General features: G+C 49.6%; 2 long non-coding RNA genes across 2 annotated transcripts; both read left to right on the plus strand.

The window, feature by feature from the left end:
- The first annotated feature begins 4,799 nt into the window (after positions 1-4,799).
- Positions 4,800-9,285, plus strand: LOC122202597. Its single transcript, XR_006194755.1, has 4 exons — positions 4,800-6,640; positions 7,215-7,362; positions 7,832-7,887; positions 9,058-9,285. It is a non-coding gene; the product is annotated as an uncharacterized LOC122202597 (long non-coding RNA).
- Positions 9,286-19,048: 9,763 nt separating this feature from the next.
- Positions 19,049-21,152, plus strand: LOC122202410. Its single transcript, XR_006194645.1, has 4 exons — positions 19,049-19,134; positions 19,417-19,616; positions 19,758-19,795; positions 20,955-21,152. It is a non-coding gene; the product is annotated as an uncharacterized LOC122202410 (long non-coding RNA).
- The last annotated feature ends 1,858 nt before the right edge of the window (positions 21,153-23,010 follow it).

A 23,010-nucleotide genomic window follows, 5' to 3' on the forward strand; every position in this document is an offset into this window, starting at 1 on the left:
TTTGTGAGTCTGTGACACATGATGCCGACTAGGCCTCCGTTTGCCCTGAAAGACATGGGAGACAGTCACCTCCATCCCTGGTGAGTCAGCAAGCCCTCTGTGGTCGGCATCCCAGGTGGTGCCACCAAGAAGCACCCAGGACCCTGGTGGGGGAGCTGGCTGTGGGTCTTTTCACATGAGGTCCTGGACAAGTGTGTCCCATGATGCACAGAGCATGAAGATAGGGAAGCAGAAGGCAGAGCCGCCCAGGTAGGTGCCTCCCCACCCCCACGCCTGGAGGACGCTTCCCCACAAGGAGTCTGGTGGCCCTGAAGAGGGGAGAGGAGAAAGGCCAGAGCCAGCTGGCTGGGGGAGAAGGAGAGCGCAAGGGGTGGGGGGTGGGGGTGCAAATCCCAGGGCAGGCGGGCTCCCAGGTGGGCAGAAAGCCTAGGCGGCCCCACGGTGGGACTCAGAATCCAGGAACAGGATGCGAGAAAGGACAGCGGTCATGAAGGCCTCTTCCCTGAGAAGGAACAATGGTCATTCTTCCATTGAAGGCTGACATTCCGTGAGAGAGGAAAGGCCTCCCGGTGGAGGGGGGCGGGGGAGAGCTGAAGGAAAGGAGCGGAAAGGGAAGGGAGGGGGCCCCAGACGCTTGTGTTGACCTGGGGCCAGCACGAGGCCTTTGGAGCACACTCGCAATTTGATATGTCCCCGTCTCCAGTACCGAGCAGACAGGACAGCTCACGTGGATGGCTTCACCTAAGTGTGACGTTACAGCTTCCCGAGGCGCCACTGACTCAGCCCCTGCCCCTGCCCCGTGGCCTCCCAGGACCCCGAGCGGGCAGTCTGGGATGAAACTGCCCCAGGAGGAGGGGGCAAGGGTCTCATGTGCTCTGTTGTGCGGTTCTGTGAGACTTACCATATCTACACACGGGAAGAAGGATTTCCCAGAAAAAATAAAGGAAGCCGGCCAATATAATCAAGGCACACAAACCCCTCCTCTTTCCAAATATGTGCCTATCTCCAAAACAATCAAAACTGCCCCATTAAATAACACTTGTTCGGTACAAAGGAAGTAGAGCATGATGGGATTGCACGCCGGTTCCAAGTAAAACATTCCCGATTGTTAGGCATGCAACAATGAGCAAAAAAGCTGAATGGCAATCACACGTGAGGACTGCTGTGCTCGGAGCCCTTCAGAGCCCTTGAGTGCCCGGCGCCGGGGTCACTCGGTGGCTCTCTCACGGTCAGTTCCTGGGCAGAGGCTGCCCTGGGTTGAGGAGGGTCGGAGCCCAGACGGGGCTTCACGTACAGGGCCCAACCTGACTGGCAGCCTGCGCCCCTGCCTGCTTCCCACATGCAGCGCCTTGGGCCTGTCCAGCCACCTTGCCTCTGGTCTGGCCCTCGGTCCCCTCAGTGTGAGGCAGGCCGAGGCCACGACCTGGCAAAGAGCGGGGAGATGGTAGGCAAGGCCCGAAGGCAGCCGAAAGGAGGGGGCAGCCTTGGTTCTCACCAAAAGAAGGGTTTGGGGGCCTCAGCGACAGCTCGTCTGTTCGGGGCTGAATGGTGTCCCCACTCAATTCATATGTGGAAGCCCCAACCCCCAAGGGGACTGTATTTGGAGACAGGGCCTTTATGGAGGCAGTTAAGGTGAAATAGGGTCATTAGGGTGGGGCCCTGACCTGATAGGATTAGTGTCCCTGTAAGAAGAGTCCCCTCTCACTTGCCCCCTCCCACAGTCCAGATGTGAGGACGCGGAGAAGAGGCGGCCATCTGCAAGCCAGGAGGAGAGCTCTTACCAGGAACCCCACGGGCCAGCCTCTTGATCTTGGGCCTCCAACCTCCAGAAAGAAATGTCTCTCGTTTAAGCCACACAGTCTGTGGTAATCTGCTTGAGCAAATTAAGACATCATCCAACGATAAATTGGAAAGATGAAGGGACCCGGAAGTCTTGGGGGCAAGCAGACCCTACAGGCCATCTGAGGATCTGTCTGCCAGCCAATGGGGGCTGCCCTCCCCGGATCCCACCAAGCCTTCCCCAGGGACATGGCCCGCAATTTCTCTCATGTACATGTGTGCGAACGCATCAGCTTTTAGGTTCAGTTTGCTGAGGCCTCAGAACACGGCATCCCTCTTTGAGTCTTCACTGGGCTGGCCGGGCGCCCCTCACCTTTGGGCTTAAGGCCAGTGTGATTCCATCGTGGGCGACGTCCCAGGCGGCCCCGTGAATCTTCAGGCAGGTGGTAAACAGCAGGGAGAGATAAATTCTTAATAAATGGAGTCCCGTTTTGATGCAAATGCGCCTGCTAATAAAGTAGGAAGGGGCGAGAACCACAGAATATTTATGACAGAAGCAGGACTGTTTGGAAACAGACGTTTTATTAGGTTCCCGTGAGGCACCAGCCGCTCTTGTAACATTTCTATTTCGGGGCTTTATGTAGAAAGCAGTCGCTCTATAAATAGCAGGGCAAACAAAGTTAAGGAGGGTTGTTATCATGCGGGGAGGCTGGGGTCTGGAGCCCGGGAAACCATGAGGCTCTCTCTGTCCCCGGTCTTGAGAGCTTCTCAGACTAGACCACATCTCCCGTGGTCATCTCCCTTCTGGGTGACCTTTTAGGTCTTTCAAACTCTTCTTAATATTTTATTTATTATTCTTATATTATTTTAAATGTGTATTTATTTTTGAGAGTCAGAGCATGAGCAGGGGAGGGGCAGAGAGAGAGGGAGACACAGAATCCGAAGCGGGCTCCAGGCTCCGAGCTGTCAGCACAGAGCCCGATGCGGGGCTCAAACTCACGAACCATGAGATTATGAGTTGAAGTCGGACGCTCAACTGACTGAGCCACCCGGGCGACTCTCAGACTCTTCTTTTGGAAATACCTCCACGCCTGCCTCTGGGTTCCTTTTTTTCTTCTTCTTTCTCTCTAATCTTTAAGATGTTTCTCTTTACTTTGTAGTTATTTAAAATTTATTTTGAGAGAGAGAGAGAGAAAGCATGAGCCGGGAAGGGGCAGAGAGAGAGAGAGGGAGAGAGAGAATCCCAAGCAGGCTCCGTACCGTCAGCGCAGAGCCCGACGTGGGGCTTGAACCCATGAGCTGCTAGATCTTAAACTGAGCCAAAGTTGGACGCTTAACCAACAGAGCCATCCAGGCGCCCCCACTTTGTATTTTGAAAGAAATTCTTAGAAAAGAATTTTTCTTTTCCTCAGAAAAGTTGCAAGAATAGTACAAGGAACATCTATATACCTTTCATACAGATTTCTCTCTCTCTCTCTCTCTTTGAATACATAGTATTCGCATTTTATTTTGCTGAACTGTTTGGGATTATGTTGCAGACAATATGGCTGTTCACCCTGAAATACTCCAGCAAATATCTCCCAAGAGGGCCTTGCTCTTATATAACCATGACACGATGATCTCATCCAATGCTATGATCTAACATGAAGTCGATATTCACATGTCACCAAGGAAGGTCCCGATAATGTTTTTATAACACTCCCCACCCTCTTTCCACAATCCAGTTCCGACTCGTTCACTGCATTTACTTGTCCTGATTCTTTCGTCTCCTTGAACCTACAGAGATTCTGTCGCTTTTCTTTGGATGTCACAGCATCAATATCTGGAAAGGGAAGCAGAATGATTAGAAAAGGAATTGGAGATTGATTAGAAGGATGAGCCCTGGGGCTCCTGGATGGCCTGGTCAGTTAACGCTCTGACTCTTGATTTTGGCTCAGGTCATGATCTCAAGGTTCGTGAGATCAAGCCCTGTGTTGACAATGTAGACACTGCTTGGGATTCTCTCTCTCTCTCTCTCTCTCTCTCTCTCTCTGCTTCTCCCCAGCTCTCGAATTTTCTCTCTCTCTCTCTGTCTCAAAAATAAATACACATTTTTAAAAAATAGAGGGATGTACCCTTACACCATGATGGGAGGAGCCTGGGGAGTGAGGTTCTGGAGGGGACATTGGTGGGGATCAGAGGACAGTGCTGAGTGAGAACCAGACAGCCGAGTGGGGAGATGTCTAGAGAGGGCTGTTCCCTGATGGAGTGTTGGTTCTGAGGTCTCTGTAGGCAAGCGGGGAGGTGCTGGGGGAGGAAGCATTACAAAGCAGGAGAGAACAAAGGCCAGGTCGCTCCCAAGGGGACACCTTTGGCCTATGTCTGTCCCCACTGCACCTAGAGGAGAAGCCAGTGGCCTGTACCCACACCTGGCCCGGGACGTGGAGGTGGCCCAGCACAATGGTGGCGACTTCCCCTTTGCCCTGATCTTGTGCACGTTTCTCCCTTGGCCCGCCCACCCATTTTTCCTCCCTGCAGACTGCCCTCTCCTCCCATGAAAGTGAGTCCGACAAGCGAGGGATACCTGGTCGTGCTTGTCAGCGGATGGGCTTCCTCACAGGGCTGAATCTCCACACCACGCTGTCCTTTTCACGCTTTCCTCCCCTCATCTCATTGCTTGTTCTCTGGCTTCTCTTCCCTGTGAGAGTGGGAGCACTTCCTGGGAGGACAGGGCCCAGTGCATCCTGTTTATGTCTATACCTCCGGGATCCGGCCTCGCACCCGGCACCGAGCGCACACGTGGGACAGTGGATAAACGAACGGGTGAACTTGTGGCTCTGCTGTTCTAGAAACCATCTCAGGTAGCTTTGGTGACAACGTGTACTTTTCGGTGCTCGCTGCGAGGAATAGCTTTGTAGATGGACCATAGTGGATTAGACCTGCCAGCCATTTTCAGTGGCGACTTTGTCCTGAGACGGAACTGTTGGAACGAGGAGGGCAGGATTCAATTCCAAGATTCAGAAAATTCAGTATCACCGTGGCGTAAACCAGACAGGAGTTTATTTCTGTCTCACATAAACCGAGCCCAGGGGGAAGCGATCCGCGGAATCCTTAGGGCCCAGCCTTCCCCGACCCTCCACTTGGCCCTCGCTTGGCCCTTGACTCTCTTTCTCCTGGTCCAAGATGGCAGCACCCGCGTTTCAGGCAGCAGGCAGAATGAGGGGGAACCGCAGAGAACAAAACAACAATGCAGCCACAGGACACTTCTGCTTACATTCCATTATCTAGAACTTCTATGGCTGCAGAAGAGGCTGGGATGTAACCTCTATTCTGGGCGGCCATGTGCCCGCCCAGGTAGAGAGGCTCCAACGATGGTTTTGTCAGGCCACCAGCAATCTTTGCCACAGTTGCGTCTGGGGAGAGGTCGCGTGTCTTCCTTCTCACTCCCTCTTTCACGTGCAGGGTGGGAACCAAGTGGAAGGTCTCAGGCCCCGTGCTCCTGTGCGGGGTCATCGTTAGCTTTTCCTAGGAGCGGGGCAAGCTGGCCGCAGCGTGCTGTGATTGGGTTATCTGTGTTGAATGGCACGAGGTTGTCCACAAGGCAAATATCAAATTGCAGGGAGTAGGCTGCACTTAAATGCGCTGGGCCAAAAAAACCTAAGAAACACACAAACAAAAAAGCCACCCTAAACCCAAGGGAAATCTGTCAGGGCTTAGAGGCAGCGGTGAGCAGGGAGGAAGGCAGTATGAGTTCATGGTGGGGCCACGGTTTTGCTGCGTCGTGATTGAAAGAGCGTTTACTATAGGGTGGGAATTTTAAATCTCTTTTTAAAAGCATGAGTCTCCGGGGAGTGTGCCGGAGGCGGGAACCGCTCCCCGGAGAGCAGTTTTGTAACTACTTGTAGCTGAGTTTATTTTGTTTTACTGAAGTATGCCAGGCTGGACATTTCCTCCTGTTCTCATGCTTCTGGACTCAAGAATGCAGAGAGCACGTTGGCCTCCGGAAAGCATCATCAGCAGGATGTGAGCCAGGGACTCCCCCTTCGTGTCCAGAGGGCGAATCACCTTGCTCCTGAGCCGTCAGCGTGGGTGCGGACTGGGGGCGCCGGGGAGAAGCAGGCGCTACCGGTAATGGAAGTGTGATGGGCTGGCGTCTCAGCCAAAGTACACTTGAACGTGAACTGCTGGTGTTTATTCAAGTCGACTTCCTCACGTCCTATGGCCCGGGGGCCTGGGCCGTCCCCGTTACTGCCATTGCTGCGATGGTGCGGGATCCAGCGTGCTCAAGGTGTGTGCCTCTGGGCTGGGCTGATGCCCAGGGCCGGGCTTCCTTTCGGGAGCCGCGTCAGTTTCCCTCTCAGCCGTCACACTCCTCGGCGGGCCAGAGCGACAAAGGCAGGAGTGCGTGCAGTGTAAGTCAATCAACGAAGCGAACAAAATCCAGAGAAACAGCACCTGCCCTCGACTGAGCGCATGCTGTGTTCTAGGTCCTGAATGCCCGAGATCTCAGCACCTCCTCAAGGCGGGGATTGTCTTCTCACTTCGGGGGTCAGGAGAACAGGGTCGTACCAGTCGGGTGATGTGCCTCCGGGTCTGTGTGTGATGGGGCTTGGGGGTCAGGTGGGATCCTCAAGCTGGGGAGCAGCCTAGCCCCATGAATGCTGCCAAGGGGCATCTCTGTGGGAAAGAGGAGGCACTCTCCCTCTCGCGCGGGGAGCTCTGTGGGCTGTGGGGCGGAGCGACCTCCCACGTGGCAGCACCTGTTCCCTCCACAAACCGGCCAGCGCCGCCTTCCTGCCCTTGGGAGCAGACACTGCGGTTGACAAAGGTCGTCCGGCTTATCCAGCCTCTGTTTTCCTGTGATATTGATGTTTATGCCAAGGTAACACCCGCACCTTAGCTTTGGGGCGGAAGGAAGAATTTCCCTCTGTGGGGTATAAGATCTCTTTTCCTGAACTTTCCCCTTAATGTCCGTACCCGCAGCTGAACCCTTAGCCATTTCGGTCTGTTGGTTTCCACACGTTTACTGGTTTATCAAGCTCTGGAGGGATGGCTTCATGTATTTAAAATCCTCTGCCTGGATGGGCGCCTGGGTGGCTCAGTCGGTTGAGCGTCTGACTTCGGCTCAGGTCATGATCTCGTGGTTCATGAGTTTGAGCCCCATATAGGGCTTTGTGTTGACAGCTCAGAGCCTGGAGTCTGTTTGGGATTCTGTGTCTCCTGCTCTCTGCCCCTCCCCCACTTGTTCTCCGTCTCTCTCTCTCCCCAAAATAAATAAACGTTAAAAAAATTAAAATAAAATAAAATCCTCTGCCTGGTATAGCAGAGAATGACAAATTCTCAAAGACTGATCGATAGATTTAATAATAAAAAAAAGTTACTTCCTCACCTCTGTGTCTTCTGCAAAGCCGCGTTTTAATTCCATTAATAATTTAGTTTTTTTCTCCTACGTCTAGTGAGAGAGAGACCTCAAAGTGTTTAGGCTTTATTGTTCTGCTGAGCTATTCATGGGCCAATGTATTTCCTACTGCATAAACCCAGACTGGACTTCATGGACGGTGATTACACTAAACCAACACCACAAGGACCCCACCTTATTCCCAGGTACGGCCCAGGGAATTCTTTTCCATTAAATCATTATTTTTACATCCCCATACATAAAATAGTTGGCAGTTTCTATACCGAGGAAACCTTTGTTTCAGGGCCTTCCCACATTCCTTCCAGGGGATTTCCTGCATTTCTAAGGCATTTAATCTGTGCGATGGGCAATATTGAAAATGTGTATATCATGATCCCTGCCCTCAAGGAGTTTACAGTCCAGTTGGGAGTCAAGACAAAAAATAATAGAGAACCACAAAGACGATATAGTACCAAGACCTAAATTTTAAACTGCAGGTTGGATCCATTGGCGGGTGGGTTGTAAAATGAGTTTAAGCGGTCACAGTCAGTATTAAAAAATGGAAATAGCAAAAATAGGAAGGATTAACATGCATAGGATATAGTAAGCTTAAGAACTTTTCGGTAAAGGTTTGGTTCTGTTTTATATATAAATAAAATCTGTTTCTTACCCTAGGTTATGGTCAAATATGTGTGGATGTTTCTGACAAGCTATGTGTGAGACGAGTGGAGGTAAGCCTGTGAAGGAATGCCACATGAGAAGGCATTCGTGACTTCTGTTCAAGTTATGGACTCTTGAGAACCCTTAGAACACGATGGGAAATCGCTCTAGAAACCATGCATATGCCGGGCGTTTTGCACATCTCAGTGGCTCATGGACTTTGCAGCCCTTGGTTGCAAGACCTTGGTTGGAGCCCTTTGATCTGGAGATTAAAGCCAGGAGGGAGAGAGAGGAGAAAGGCTGGAGAGCTGGGCTACATTTCCCAGGAGAGAAGATCATTCATCACTCACTTGGGAAGTCAACGAAGGCTTCCAAGGAGGAGAAGCTCGTAATCCAATTCATGTTTTAGGAAGACTGTTGTGGAAGGCATTAGGGGCTAGAGGTCCAACTCAGAGGGTATTGTAATAATTATTTGAGAGCTAACAGAGGCAGATAGGTAGGAGGGCACAACTGTGAGAAGTTTTTTAGGATAAAAAAAAGTCATTGGACTTGGTATTTCTTTGGATATGGAGGCAATGAGGCGGAAGGAGGAGTCTGGGGTGGCCTCTTGGTTTCTATCTTTGAGCAGACAGCGTTGCTAATCACTGAGTCAGGACTAAATATAGAAAGGAAAGTAAGTTTGGGGAGGAGCATGAGTTTAATTCTGTAGTGAAGGGACATACGCAAGTATATCCAGGGACCTGATATAATCTCCCAACGTTCTCTCTATGAAACTAAAGAGCAAAAGCCGACGAGGGCCAGGTTGGGGTGGGATTGGGGTCCGGCAGAGCTGGAAGAGGAGGGGATTCAGATTTTGTTTGGGTACGTGTGTTCTTTGGTGGAACAGTTTGGTAATCCTGGGGCAACAGGAGTGTCCCAAAGACTCTGAAAGCCCCGATGACAATGGAAATAGCAGGCCAGGTTCATTGGCTGAACTGGAGTAACCCAGAGTAGCAGCCTGGGTTTGGAAGTACAGGGGAAGGGGCTGGTCCGGCCCAGTAGGGAAGAAGGCCCAGCAGGCCCTGGCCAGTGTGTGTGTGTGTGTGTGTGTGTATGTGTGTGGCAATGTCTAGCTCCATCTGGAACTAAAGCTGGTGAGTCTGCCCAGCCCATTCCATAGCATCTATGGGGAAGAGGGGCTCTGCCAGATCCCACTGATCCTGCTGGTGGGAAACATACCAGGATCCCCCTGTCTTTTCCAGGCCCAGGAGTCGGATCCAACTGTGTTTGTGGCTGGTACAGAGGAAGGTGAGATGTATGCAGGAATTTCACGCTCCTTCACTCTTGATAGGTGCTGCTAGGAATCTGGGTTAGAGTCAAATTTGTGTTGGATGCTCTGGGTGAACTCCTTAACTATTTGTTTGTGGTACTGCTAAATATTTCCAGATGTCAGCACCACACATATGCCACGATGCTGTGATTAAAGCGCTCAGTGCTGAAACTCTCTCTCTCTCTTTTTTTTTTTTTAATAAGAAAAATGCATAAGGAGAAATTAAATCTCCCTTTCTGTCTGGAACCCACCATACAGATCCTGCATTATTTACCAACCACAAGAGTTTTTCCTTGGCTGGTACATGCGTCTCTCCTAGTGTTTTTTCCAGCTGCTCATACAGACTTTGGCAAAGTTACTCACTAGCTCCGAATACCAGGATTACCCCATTCTCGTTTAGCAGTTCAGGGATTTGGCACCTGGAGGAAAAGCAAAGGCGATTTCAGAATCCCACTAATTCCCCAAACGGAACTAAGTGATAGTCCCAGCCTCATGGGGTTGTGTAAAGGCGGAAGAGGGCATTGCGTGGAAAGTTATCGACTACAGTGCCTGGTACCCACCGTGGTCTCAGGCAAGGCCAGTTCTTTTCCTGAGGAGGGTCACGTGATACCCGACCAACAGATTCTCGCATCGGCTGGGGCGGGGACATTGGAGCCTCTGGTGTGGGCTTGTCTGTAGTGGAGACATTGATCGAAAATCTTGGGAGTGTTATGCAAGAAAAGAAACAGGCAGAAAGAACAGTAGTTCTGGAGCTGAAAGTTTGAATCTCAGACTTCTCTCTTCCTCCCTCAGTGACCTTAGGCAAGGCACTCACAGTTGACCCTTGAACAACACAAGGGTTAGGGGCACTGACCCTCTCGCAGTTGAATATCTGTGTATAATTTTTGACTGCTCCCCAGACTTACTACTAATAGCCTACTGTTGACCGGAAGTCTTACCGATGACACAAACAGTCGATTAGCACATATTTTGTAGACGATATGTATTATATACTGTATTCGTTTTTTAAAAAAAATTTTATTATTTACTTTGACAGAGACAGAACGAGCCGGGTAGGGGCAGAGAGAGAGGGAGAGAGAGAGAATCCCAAGCTGGCTCTGCACCATTAATGTGGAGCCAGATGCGGAGCTCGAACCCACGTACTGTAAGATCATGACCGGAGCTGAGATCAAGAGTTGGACACATAACTGACTGAGCCACCCAGGCACCCCTGCATACTGTTACAACAAAGTAAGCTAGAGAAAAGAAAATGCTATTCAGAAAATCATAAGGAAGAGAAAATACATTTCTAGTTCGGCAGTATAGGAAATCCACGCGTAAGTGGACCCCACATTTCAAACCCTTGTTGTTCAGGGTCAACTGCAGGTTTACTGAGCTTCAGTGTCTTCATTTGAGATGGGAACAATGCCCTTCTCAGAGCGCTGTGGGGAAAACAAATAAGAAGTCTGGCTAATGGGAAATTATGGAACAACAAATATGACCTCTCTTATTTCTTGCAGCAAAGTTGTCACAAGAGCGTCACATTCTCAAATGTCTTCTTTGGTGTTACACAGGGGTTTTACCGTGGGTGCTGATGATTTATTCATTCATTCATCCAACAAATATTTACTGAGTCCCTGCTATGTTCTACATGCTGGGGATCCCGCAGGCAACAAACAAAAGCTCTTGCCCTTATTCATGGCATATTCTAGCGACAGGAGACAGACTGCACACATATGGTAAGCACAAGCTACCTGTACAGGTGATTAATGACAGATTCATTGGGGAGATTCCAAACCTGACTTAACCAAACTTAGGGATCCGGTGACATGGGAAATCCACGGTCTCTATGCCTACTGAGGCTTTTCCTGGTTAGGATGACTTTGTTGTGCCCGCCCTTGGGGATCCTCTAGTCCTGGATGTCTTGTTTGGTCCTTGTCTGCACAGGCTCGGCAGCTCTGTGGGTCCCCACCCTTAGCTTGCTTCCTTTCCAGGTGACGGATATCCCTGGAGCTTTAAAGGAACACCCAGCTTCGCTTGAGAAATAACCCAGGAGACCGAATAGTGCTTCTGGCTGTACAGAGGACATTCCAAAGAGTTCCGATTCTTTATCGCAGACCGAGGCATCTCCTTCATGTTTCACTCAGTCATCCCTCAAACTTGTCAGATGCTCTCACACTGTGGTGTTTTCGTTAATGAGGTTCCTGCAGGCTGGCATCTCTTAAATCCCCGCCCACTAAATCCTATCCATTCATCCTGGTTCGGCCCAGATAATCCCTCTGTGGCAGAGAATGTGAGCTACTCTGCAAGATCCATTCTCTTCTGATTCTGGTGGTCATAGACACCCTGAGCTTGAGCTGGACTCATGGCAAAAAGTGAAACATTCCGAGCCATCCCTAAAGCGAAGTGCAGCTGTGTGACTCAGAACTGGCTCCTTCCGCCCTTCTTGCTGGCAGGAACGTGAACTTGGTGTCAGGACTTGGTATCTTGGCAGAGCAACAAGATGGAAGGTGCCTGGGTTCTCAACATGGTGCAACTGTCCCATCAGTCCTGGATAATTGGCGTCCAAGCAATAATCTGAGGGAAAACGAAAGTTTCCTCCCTCCCTTCCTCCCTCTCTCTCACTGTCTTTCTCAAGCTATTGTTATTTTGGTTTGCATTAGAGAATCCAAAAACTGATATCCTAAAAACTCCTCCTGTGCTGTGAAGTTCCCCCAACCTGCCTCTACCTATATATCCCCAAAGTGTGCAATTTTACCTCAGTTAGTGTTGTCCTATGGCCATTCGGGAACCCAGCAATTTGTATGAGCTTCTAGTCCTTGACGACACAAGCCCTCGTAGAGCAGGAACCTGTCTTATTAAATGTGTACCCCCCATAATAACGAGCACAATGCTTTGCTTTTATTCTTCATGTATTTAATGAATGTCTGCTCCTTGAATTTTTTGGTGAACGAAGAATGATTCCCTGCCTCTCCTGGACTAAACTCTCTCTTTCTAAAGCATCTCTGCCCGGTAGAAATACAAGGCAAGCCACATATGTAATTTTGAATTTTTTAGTTGCCACATTTAAAAAAAAACGCAAAAGGAAACTGGTGAAATTAATTTTAGGTGTTTGTTTCATTGAGCCCTACATACTCAAATGTTGTCATTTTTGTAAGTAATCGATACAAAAATTATTACTGGGAATGTTTTACATTCTTTTTCTCATACTAAGTCTTTGGAATCTGGTATGTGTATTTTACACTTTTAGCTCATCTCAATTCAAACCAGCCACCGTTCAAGTGCTCAGTGGCCACCAGTGGTGAGTGGCTATTGTACCAGGCAGCGTAGCTCTAGGGGACCCCGAGCCAGCCCTGAAAGGGTGGGGAGGATTTGGATGGGCTGGAAGGGCATGGAGGAAATGCCGTGAGGCAGAAACAAGGAGTCTTTTTCTAGACGTTTCATGGAACTTGCTTGGCACGGGGCTCTGCAATATATGGGGTACTCCAGGGACTCTTAGGAACTGTTGAGTGACTTTGATGTAGAAAGATTCATGTGGGAAGAGACAGAACCACTGACAAAACTAAAGAAGAAATGGAATCAGGAGAGAAGGGTGTCTGAGCGGAGCTCTGGGGGTCATTGAAGCCAAACTCAGGGCATATCTAACGATATAATGAATGAGGACACAGCCTTGGCTGAGAGACATGGTGTGGGGCTGGGTTTTTCACCGTTGCTGCCTAAGTGACCCTAGATGAGCCATTTCAACTCTCTGAGCCTCAGTTTCCTCAGGAAGCCCATCTGGAAGCAGCACTCTGGTGGGCACAGAGCAGTCTCTTCAAAGGAGCCAAATTCCCAATGGCATGATAAGGAGAAGCTCACTGGACCAGCTCTGACAACTCTAGGGTCACTGGACAAGGCAGACTCCACGGATGCCCCAAAGGAAGGAGTTTTTCCTTGGGCTATTGAAGCAACGGGTGGTTTCCATCCAAGGAAGGACTGACTTTGCAAAAAGTGGAAACGCAGAGGTTGAACAAGGGAGGGGGCAGCCACCACAGAGTGGGGTGGGCACAGGCAGTTGTGGTACACGGAAGGCAGGAGAGAGACAATGCCTTTCTCTTTTCTCATGGAAGTCCCTTCATGGAGCTCTGGGGTCTACCAGGGATTCTGAGTAGATGGGGCACTAAATGCCTCTGCAACCCAGACTGAGCTATACAAGGGAGAAATGGGGAATCATGACTGTCCTAAGGATCATTTGAGGGGGAATCAGGAAAAGTCCCCAAGAACCCCTTTAAAGTCTCAGCTTTCCAGTATCTCAGACCCAAGTGCTATTTTGGCCGAAATGTATCCAGGTAATGGCTACAGTTTTCTACGTAACTTTCTATACTGGTCATAAAGGACTTAGACCATTCCCACCAAGGGCATTGTGGGAGAAGGCTGCGTGTGCTAAGGGCTGATTTGGAGTTGCTTTCAGGAGGGGAAACAGGTCCAGTGTCCCAAAGCTCAAGGTTCCAATCACCGGAACATATGGATGTCCAGGGAACAATGGGACTTGCGGTCAAGGTGGTGGTCCGGGAAATTTGAGTGTTGGATCCACCAGAGAATCTTAGAAACTTATGACTTCGTACTTGGGAAGCTGCCAGTGTTTCTGGAAATGGCTGTGCTTTGGGGTGAGAGCAGCTGAGGAAATAAAAGCATTAGGTCCAGGACCAACAGCCTGACACAAAATCACCAAGCCAATGCTGTGAGTAAGGGGTTGGCCAACCCCAAGGCCAAGTGTATCTTTGATGGAAAACGAATTCTCAAGGAGGAAGCCTATAATTGGATGAAGTCCCTTGTCTCCCTAGCTTGTGGAAACAGCCAGACTTTCCCCCCTTGTTTTCCACATGGAATGCGAGTTCTCTAAGATCTGGCCTGGGCCACATGGGCTTCAACATTTCCTCATGGTGATGCCTTCCTCGGACAGCCCCATCTCGGGTGGAGGGGAAAATGTTTCTGCTGTGGCGTCTGGGGAAGCACTTGTTACAATCAAGGTGCTCAACCAAGGTTTGTGAGAAGGATGCATTCATGATGTTCGCCTCTGAACCATTAAGGTTAAGTGACACTTGGCACCTCCTATGTGTTCTTTCTGACTTCATTCCTCACGCCTGGTGGCCCAGGGGGAGCTGGGAGCCTGCCTTTCATGCCAGAGTCTTAGTAATGCTTTGCTCCTTTTATCTTCCAATAAACCTGATGAACACATTCATTCTAGAACGTTAGAGATTTAACGTTTCGCAGGCACACTGAGTGGCCCGCACTGACAGTTGAGAGCTAAACCAGCCAGGTATGGATCAGGATTGAGGCCACGGCCAATTCACTTCACCTCTCCGAGCTTTCGCTCTCTTATCTGAAAAACAGGGATGCTGATCATTTTTATAGCTACTTCCCAGCGTCCGCAGAGTTCAACGAGATGAAGAAAATGCTCTTGGTGGTAGGCACACAGCAGCCACACCAGTGATGGATTCGCCGGGCAAGAGTCGGAAACGTACAGGCATGGTTTTCTCTTTTGCCTTTCAAGTACATAACCTTTATGTCAATTGGCTGGCGCTGGAGAAGAGGCAGCATAGGGGAGATTGGGATTCGTCACGGGAAAACCCTCCACCATCCATTTTAGTGACGTCGCTTCAAAACAGGGAGCTGATTGGACAGCTTTCATAAATACAGGGGTAGAGCTTTGATTTTAAGCTGCGATGAGAATGAACACCAACGACACAGCCAAGCGCAGCGGGGAACTGGAGGGGAGCAGGGGTAGGGCCATCTTCCGCTGGTTGCAAGCAAGACGGGGTGCATTATCTGAAGGGACTTTAAGACTGAGAATAAAATAAAGCCAAAAGTGAGTCTACTTTTTATGGTCACCGTATAGGAGCAATTGTATTTTATTTTGAAAGTTTATTTATTTTGAGAAAGAGAGAGAGAGTGTGAGAGAGCACAAGTCGGGGAGGGGAGAGAGAGAGAGAGGGAAAAAGAGAGAGAGAGAATCCCAAGCAGGCTCCGCGCTGTCAGCACCGAGCCCAACACAGGGCTTGATCTCACGAACTGTGAGATCATGACCTGAGCCGAAATCAAGAGTCAGACACATAACTGACTGGGCCACACAGGCACCGTGTGGGCAATTTCAAACAGTATCTGATAAAATATCCCTCCCCGCAAAAATAGTGTTGTTATTCTAAGTTCTCAACAGTTGGCACAATGGCTGTTGAGTTTTAATAAAATATATATAGACTTTTTGGCATATTTTTATTACCTATCCTTTCCTAAACATTGTATTCTCTGTGAAAGGTCACTTGGGGAACTCCCAGTAGGCAGTTGGGCCCCCCGCCCACTGAACACATGCTTACCCAGCCACACGGTTTATTTCGGGAGTACATTCATCATAATGGTCTGGAAGTATCCAAGCTCACTTAGGGTGCTGTCCCTGTCTCCAACAGCCCCCCACCGAGGTGTGACATATTCCTCTTTTTAAAAATAGTATATCAATTTAGCAGAATATGATCAACAAGAATAAGGCAGATCTATATATAACGATACAAAAATAACCTCCAATATGCAGCGTTCAGCGAAATAAGCACTATACAGAACACTGAAAAATATTTGAAAAAGTGACATGTATGTACGTATGTATGTTTTATACATGAATAGAATCTCTCAAAGGACAAATAAGAAATGCTAGATTCAGAAAGAACGGTAGGGGCCGCTGGGTGGCTCGATCGGTTAAGCTCCTGACTCTTGATCTTAGCTCAGGTCTTGATCGCAGTGTCCTGAGTTCAAGCCCCACGTTGGGCTCCATGCTGGGCATGGAATCTACTCCCAGTGTGGAGCGTACTTAAAACAAAACAAAACAACAACAACAACAACAACAAAACAAGATGAATGGTAGTACAGTGATCTTAAAGACAAAGACACGTACTTGAGCTACCTCAATTCTGTCATCCGCGTGACTGCTTGGCGATTTCGTGTATGCTAAGAATTTCGCCCAGCCGAGGCTGAGGGTGAAGGGGAAGGTGTAACATTTTTAGTTGGTAGTGTAAATATCGGTTCATACATGAAATGTTTCGCAGAGCCCAAGCGCTGTTTTTCACACTGGCATTCATTTCTCTTTCTCAATTCTTAATGGTTCATTTTAAAGCTAACGAACTCATCAAGAGGGTAATGGCTATTACCGATTATTATGTGATTCTTAGATGAATAACTTGGCCGCATAGAGAGGGGAGTTTTAAAAACTGATTTGCTCTGGGTGTCTGATCCACTGCATGCCTGACTTTTAATCAGGACATAAAAATGCTTTTCAGGCATTATTTTTGTCTTACCCTCTCAAGGTTTGCTCAGAAGCGCAATTTAATCAACACTTGTAATCGGTCACCTTTGGGGCCACTCCGGAGGCTTGCTATGAATTTAGGAGCACCTACTTTCTGGGGCTCTCCAGGCAGAGTCTCAGGATGGCACAGCCACCAACAAGGGTGCCCCCGTTCTTTCGGTTGAGGGAGAACTGGCAGAGCTCAGCAGAGAATCTGAGAATGTGCAGGAGATCATTTGGGCTGGGCAAAGAGGAGGCCCGGAATAAAGCCTCTCACAGCCTCTCTTATGCTTTTCTACCATGGATCCTGTTTTCCTACAAAGGACAGGGCTGTGCTTGGCCATGCACTTGCCCAAGAAGGCAGTGCCTCCTCACATAATTCCTGGTGGGTCCTTCCTAATCCCCTCCCCTGGTGAGCCTTGCATCCTAGAATTACAAAGGACCTCTCTCCATTGACTTTTTGGGACTTCATGATGGACTGAGGCATGTCAAACGGGTTTCGGCTGTGCCAATACAGTGCGACTCCCCCCCGCCCCCCTGCCGCGCTGGCCTTCTTCGGGGGTCAGGAAGGAGCATGTGTAACCAAAGATCCCCAGCTGATCATTTTCTGCTTTGAGCAACAGCCTCCCATCTACCCCCGGGGGTGCCCACACAAATACGATTTCGTATGTGTGCCCTTTTGTGCAAGATCTTGGGAAGCACGGCTTTGGGGGCAAAGACAGTGCCATTCTTGGCCGTTTGGGAGAAATGCATCTGTTTTGTGCAGATAAGAAAACAGTGGTTTGGCGTGTTTCGTTGCCTGGTGAAATTACCCGGTGGTTCCGTCGCTTCCAGATCAATCTGAGTGTGAGCCATCGGCAACCCGTGCACAGCGTGTGGCCGGCTGAAAATGCATCATCTCTCGACGTGAAGCTCAGCTATTTTTCTCCAGCTTGGGTTGTTGTGTTGTTTTCTGCTTCTGCCTACAGCCTCTTCACGTCCTCTTGGGGACGTGCTCGGTGACATAGCACAGCTGCACACGCGGCCGTTCTTTTTCTTCCCGAAATGAGGGGAAGGCTCTGTGGCTCCAGTGCCCTGTGATGCAGGCCGTCCAAGAGACGTCACAGTACGACGGTCGGGACCCCCGTTTCGGCAGAGGTGGCACCACCCGTGCCTGAGGGTGATGGTGACAGCTTACAGTAGGTGTCCGATTGTGACACATGGGTGAAATGGAAGTCACAATTCCTTTCGGGGGGATTTACAAGCTGTCGATCGAACCATCCGAGATTCATTCACATTCTGCTGAGGTTTTGTGTTCTCTTCCTACGGGTAATGAATGAGGTGCGGGCAGCATAGAGGGGTCGAAGCCAGAGCACAATCCGTGGTCGGTAAAGTGCGTTCGGTCAACAAATATTTACAGGAGATCTCTGTGTCGGGCACTGAGCCGTGTCCTGGGCTGCTTTACTCGGCAAGATGGTGAGAAAAGTTATTGTAAAGGCCCAAAGAAATTCTTATGAACAAAAGCTGGAGGTGTTTTGAAGTTACTTAGAGGTGGTTATTTGAAGGAGAACGTGTAAGGCGTACCTGGGTGGCTCAGTCGGTTAAGCGTCTGACTTCAGCTGATGTCATGATCCCACGGCTTGTGGGTTTGAGCCTCGAGTCAGGCTCTGTGCTGACAGCTCAGGGCCTGGAGCCTACTTCACATTCTGTGTCTCCCTCTCTCTCTGCCCCTCCCCTGATCACGCTCTGTCTCTCTCTCTCAAAAATGAATAAACATTGGGTCGCCTGAGTGGCTCAGTCGGTTGAGCGTCCGACTTCAGCTCAGGTCACGATTTCGTGGTCCGTGAGTTCGAGCCCCGCGTCGGGCTCTGGGCTGATGGCTCAGAGCCTGGAGCCTGCTTCCGATTCTGTGTCTCTCTCTCTCTCTGCTCCTCCCCCGTTCATGCTCTGTCTCTCTCTGTCTCAAAAATAAATAAATGTTAAAAAAAATTTTTTAAAAATGAATAAACATTAAAATTTTTTTTAAAAATAAAGGAAAATGTATAATGGCGTCTGTCTTCCGTGTTTGTAAATGCGTGTGGCCAAATCCTCTCCAGACTTGTGGGCTTAACTCTGGGCGTTAGCAGAGCTCCGAACAGGTACAATTGGGGACCATCGTGTGTCCCAGTATTTAGGAATATAAATCAGCCTACCAACGGTTAAATAAAATATGCTCTGTCTTCTTACTTTTTTTTTTTTTTTAATCTTTATTTATTTTTGAGAGAGAGAGAGTGCACACTCGCGTGAGCAGGGGAGGGGCAGGGGGAGGGTATAGAGGATTCAAAGTAGGCTCTGTGCTGACAGCATGGAACCGGCTTGGGATTCTCTCTCTCCCCCTCTCTGCTCCTTACCTGTGCTCGCTCTCTCTCTCTCTCAAAATAAATATAAATAAACTTAAAAAAAAAAAAAACCCACACGTTCATAAGGACAACTGAAAAACGTGTAAAGCTGTGATTTGTACATGACCAAAGTTTGGCAGCTGTCCCAAAGCGGCTGCATTAACTATTACTACACGTGCTTAAATGTTCCTTTGTTCTGTTTGAATGACTAACAAAATGAAGGCGCATAATTTGTAATTATTTCATGTTTATTTCCTTAAATTTTTGTCTTCAGCTCAGCATGGTCACGAATTCTGTCAGTGTTGCAAATGTGTTCACATAAGTTTGTTCTGTCGACGGCAGTGAGCTCAAGGATTTAAAAAATGTAAGTGTATTTAAAATATGCAACACGTGGGTGTATTTCATAAAAAGTGTGAAGTACATGTAAAAATATCAAAATTAATTTTTCATATGTATTTTCAAAGAAAGTTACTTTTTCCTATAAAATATAAAAATTAAAACGGGAAGGGGAAAAACACAGATTACAATTAATAAATGTGGAAAATGGTACGACAAAATTATTTAAAGAAAACTGAATTTTAAGTTTAATTTTCTAAAAGCTGAAATCTGATTAAATATTCATGCCGATCATGCTTCGTATTGCTAGCTTCCGACTCTCACCCAGTGGCTAACAGAAGGGATCCGTATCATGCATCACACATGGACTGTTTAGACCCACACAGACACGGGGTTGAGGGTGACAGGAATTGTGAGGCGCATCATCACGTTTCTCAGCTGCCATGTTGGTGCAAATATCGTGGTAATTCCCCAGTAGCTACAGGACCAGGAGTTGAAGCCAGGAAATGGGTGAGTAGTTCTCCTGGGAAGTGGAGGGTCGGAGGGGAAAGAGCTGACCGGTTAATTTGCTTGTGTTTTCTCTCCCCTGCATGCGTCTGCCGGTCAAATCCTCCCTGCGCTCTGGAATACCATCTTGCCTTGTCTCTGCAGCCACAGTACGACCCACAGACCTTCATGTCTTGCAGACGGTGAGTTTTTCTTTTTTCCCAAAGACATAGGACACAAGATACAGAGAAGCCATGGAGAAGCTGTTGCCTGGGGCCCGAGCTGTGTTGGGCACAGGAGTGGACATTAGGGTGATGAGTGAGGCTTTGCCAGCCCTGAGCACTGGATCCCCAGTGGCTGGGGGGGCCGTGTGAACATTAGCGACATTTTTGCTCTTGTGAGTGTGGGGCTGTCTAAGCCTTGGGTCTCAGGACAGGATCTTAACCCCCTCAGTCTACCGGGAATGTCAACAGCACTCAAACACAGCAAGATCCCAGAAAGGGTTTCCTACTTGGCTGGTGGCTCTTCTTACCCTCTGGTGGCTCTGCCCTGCTCACTTCTGGGGGGTGGGAGGTTCTGGACAGGGCACTTTCTGGAGGCCTGGCCTGCTTCATGGCTCATTTCTATCCTGGTTGCTTCCTGGAGCAGTGTGGCATTAGAGTTGAAGTCAAGGTTGTACAGTCGGCCGGGAATAAAAGTATCCTTTGTGGTTTGCATGAAGTTGCATGATGGGTAGGCCTTGGACAGAGGCACGCTTTCTTTCTGGGATGCTTCTGCCCTGCTATCGCAAGGCTGGGCTGCACCCCGCGGGCTTCCTGACTGCAGCAGGACATCTGCTCTCACCCCGCATTAGACCCTCATCCCCAGGTTAGCCTAGCTCCAGCCAGTAGTGGGAAGGGGGGTGCTCTGTGCCGATTCCCAATGGTGCTTCTGTGGTGGAATTCACAGGTATGGTTACGGTTCTGTGTTGTCATCTCTCTAGTTGTTGGTTGCAAAGCTGAACCGGAATATTCTGTGTGCAAGCAAAAAATAAATATTGTATTTCAATATTATGTTCCACTGAAATACAGGGAGATAATCGCGAGACTCCAGTCAGGGCTGTTGGTATTTATCGGGTGCTTTACTGTAGCCGTAGGTCCGGCAGGGCAGACAGGCTGGACACGAAGGGTTAACCAGCCAGCTGGGCACTACAGTGAGAAGGTGACAGGCCAGGCATTTTTAAACCATTAGGGCCTCTTTTCACACTCAGAAACCCGCTCCGTGGGTCTTCATCCAGACTGTGTCTGAGGCACGGCTGACCTGGCTTTCACCTTCTGTGCCCTTAACCCGGCTTCCCATTTACTGTATCTTCATTCCCCCCAGATCCTGAGCTCTATCCACCCGATAACTTCACCTGGACTCCGGATTCCTTCTCCTGGCTGATGATGGTTGTCCTGGGAGCTTCCCTGCCTCCCTCAATCCCCGAGAATACAAAGCAAAAGATATGGAGAAGGGGTTTGAAATTCTCGTTCCTGAGGGTCTGACAGGTTGAGACAGACATTCCCACCTAGAGAGAGAGCATATGGGCAAAGTTAAAAAAAAAAAAAAAAAAAAAAGGTGAATGCAGGGGCGCCTGGGAGACTCAGTCAGTTGAGCGTCCAACTCTTGGTTTCAGTTCAGGTCATGATCCCAGGGTTGTGGGATCGAGCCCTGTGTCGGCCTCTGCACCGACAGCATGGAGTCTATTTGAGATTCTTTCTCTCTCTGCTCCTTTCCCGCTCTTTCTCTCTCTCTCTCTCTCTCTCTCTGTCTCTAAAGTAAGAAAAAGAAAAGAAAAGAAAGAAATAACGAAGGCGGGAGTAGATGGCAAGGCCCACACAACATTTCTGGTGGGTGTCCGTGTAACAGAGGCTTACCAGGGAGAGCCATGATGCTCTCAGGTCAGGATGCCATGACCAGCCTTGCCGGGCCCTGCTGGCCCCAGTCCCTCCAATCACCTGGCAGCCTCACACTTTGAGAAGGTCCCAAGGCTCTCACGATGAAAACGCGTGACCGTAACAACTCCTGCGATTCATGTGTCTCCTCCGTAAACTGAGCTCTGTGCCTGGTGACATTAGGTGCGTCTAACACCACACTGAGAATAGATTAAGTCGAACGGTCGTGCGGTCCTTTGCAAGGATACCCCGTTTCTGTGGTGTCGCAGATGTTTTGGTTGGGTCTCATTTTTAAGCGGCCTTAGCCAAAAACATCTTCTTGCGGAACAGCCGACTCACTTCAGTATTTCACTTTGGACAGTTGCTTGACTTCGTGTAGCACCCCGTGCCGGAGCCCGGTCTCCCCAGGCTTGCTTCCCTTCCGTTAGCGTCAGCGGGAGCCTCGGCAGGCAGATTGAGGCCAAGGGAAGGTGGACCCCGACGGCTGCACTGTGGGGGCAGCGAGCCTCGCAGAGCAGGAAGCTGGCGCACGGGGAGAGTCGTCAATGGTGCCTTGCGAGCCATATGCCGCCTTAGATTGTATTTACATTGAGACACACAACAGCTTGTTATCAAACAAGGCAAGACACAATACTCAGCGGTAGGAGACCGCAGCCGCAGTGAGCCTCAGAGTCTGCTTCCCCCACCTGCTGTTGCCTGGGCGTTTAAGCTGGCAGAAATCCTGATCAGGTCAGTGTAGGGAAATGTGACAATGTCTGTGTTGGGCGTCGATGGACTTTGGGAGGCTCTCCCTACACTCGGAAGCATGGAGGTATTTGCATTTCTGCTGACTGGCTCGATGATTTCTCCAGGAGCTGGTTGATGTCCTCAGGCCTATATGCGGCTGAGACAGTGCAGCGGAAGCTGACTTGGACCCCAGTGGGTGTCTGTGCAGGGCCTGGCCGGCTCCTTTCGGGGGGTCGGTGGGGGAGTGGGCCGCCACCCAGTGGGAACCTGACAACACAATGCACAGTTGTGTTGGCGCTTGGGGCGCAGGCGTGGTTCTGCATTGTTGCTCCGCCTGGATCAGTGTTTTGTGACTGTGGGGGGCTCTCTCCTGTTACAAGTTCTGCAGAGCTGAGGTCCCCAGCTCAGATTCCACTGTGGCCCAGGGGAGAGAGAGGAAAGCCCTCTCTCGGCTGGAAGGCAGACAGGGAGAGGACATAAAGAGGGAGTCCCTTTGCCTGTGGCCTGGCCTCACCGACCTGCAATCCACACGGATTCGGTAAGAGCTCCCATCTCACTAAACTCCCACTGGCAGGAAGGTGTCGGGATGTTCTCGCGTGTTAGGGGAGAACCTTTTGGGGGAAGAGGTGACGTTGGAAATTCAGGCTAGAGACTCCATAGAGAGCTTTTCTGGCATTCCTTAATGGGAGGAGTCTCATGTTTAGGCTGGTTATCCTTGGGAACCAAAGAACCTGGCCGAAGTCTGATGAGTTTAATGCAGTTATCTAATGAAGGAGCCA

This window comes from Panthera leo, chromosome D2 (genome assembly GCF_018350215.1).
Source record: "Panthera leo isolate Ple1 chromosome D2, P.leo_Ple1_pat1.1, whole genome shotgun sequence".
Taxonomy (NCBI): Eukaryota; Metazoa; Chordata; class Mammalia; order Carnivora; family Felidae; genus Panthera; species Panthera leo.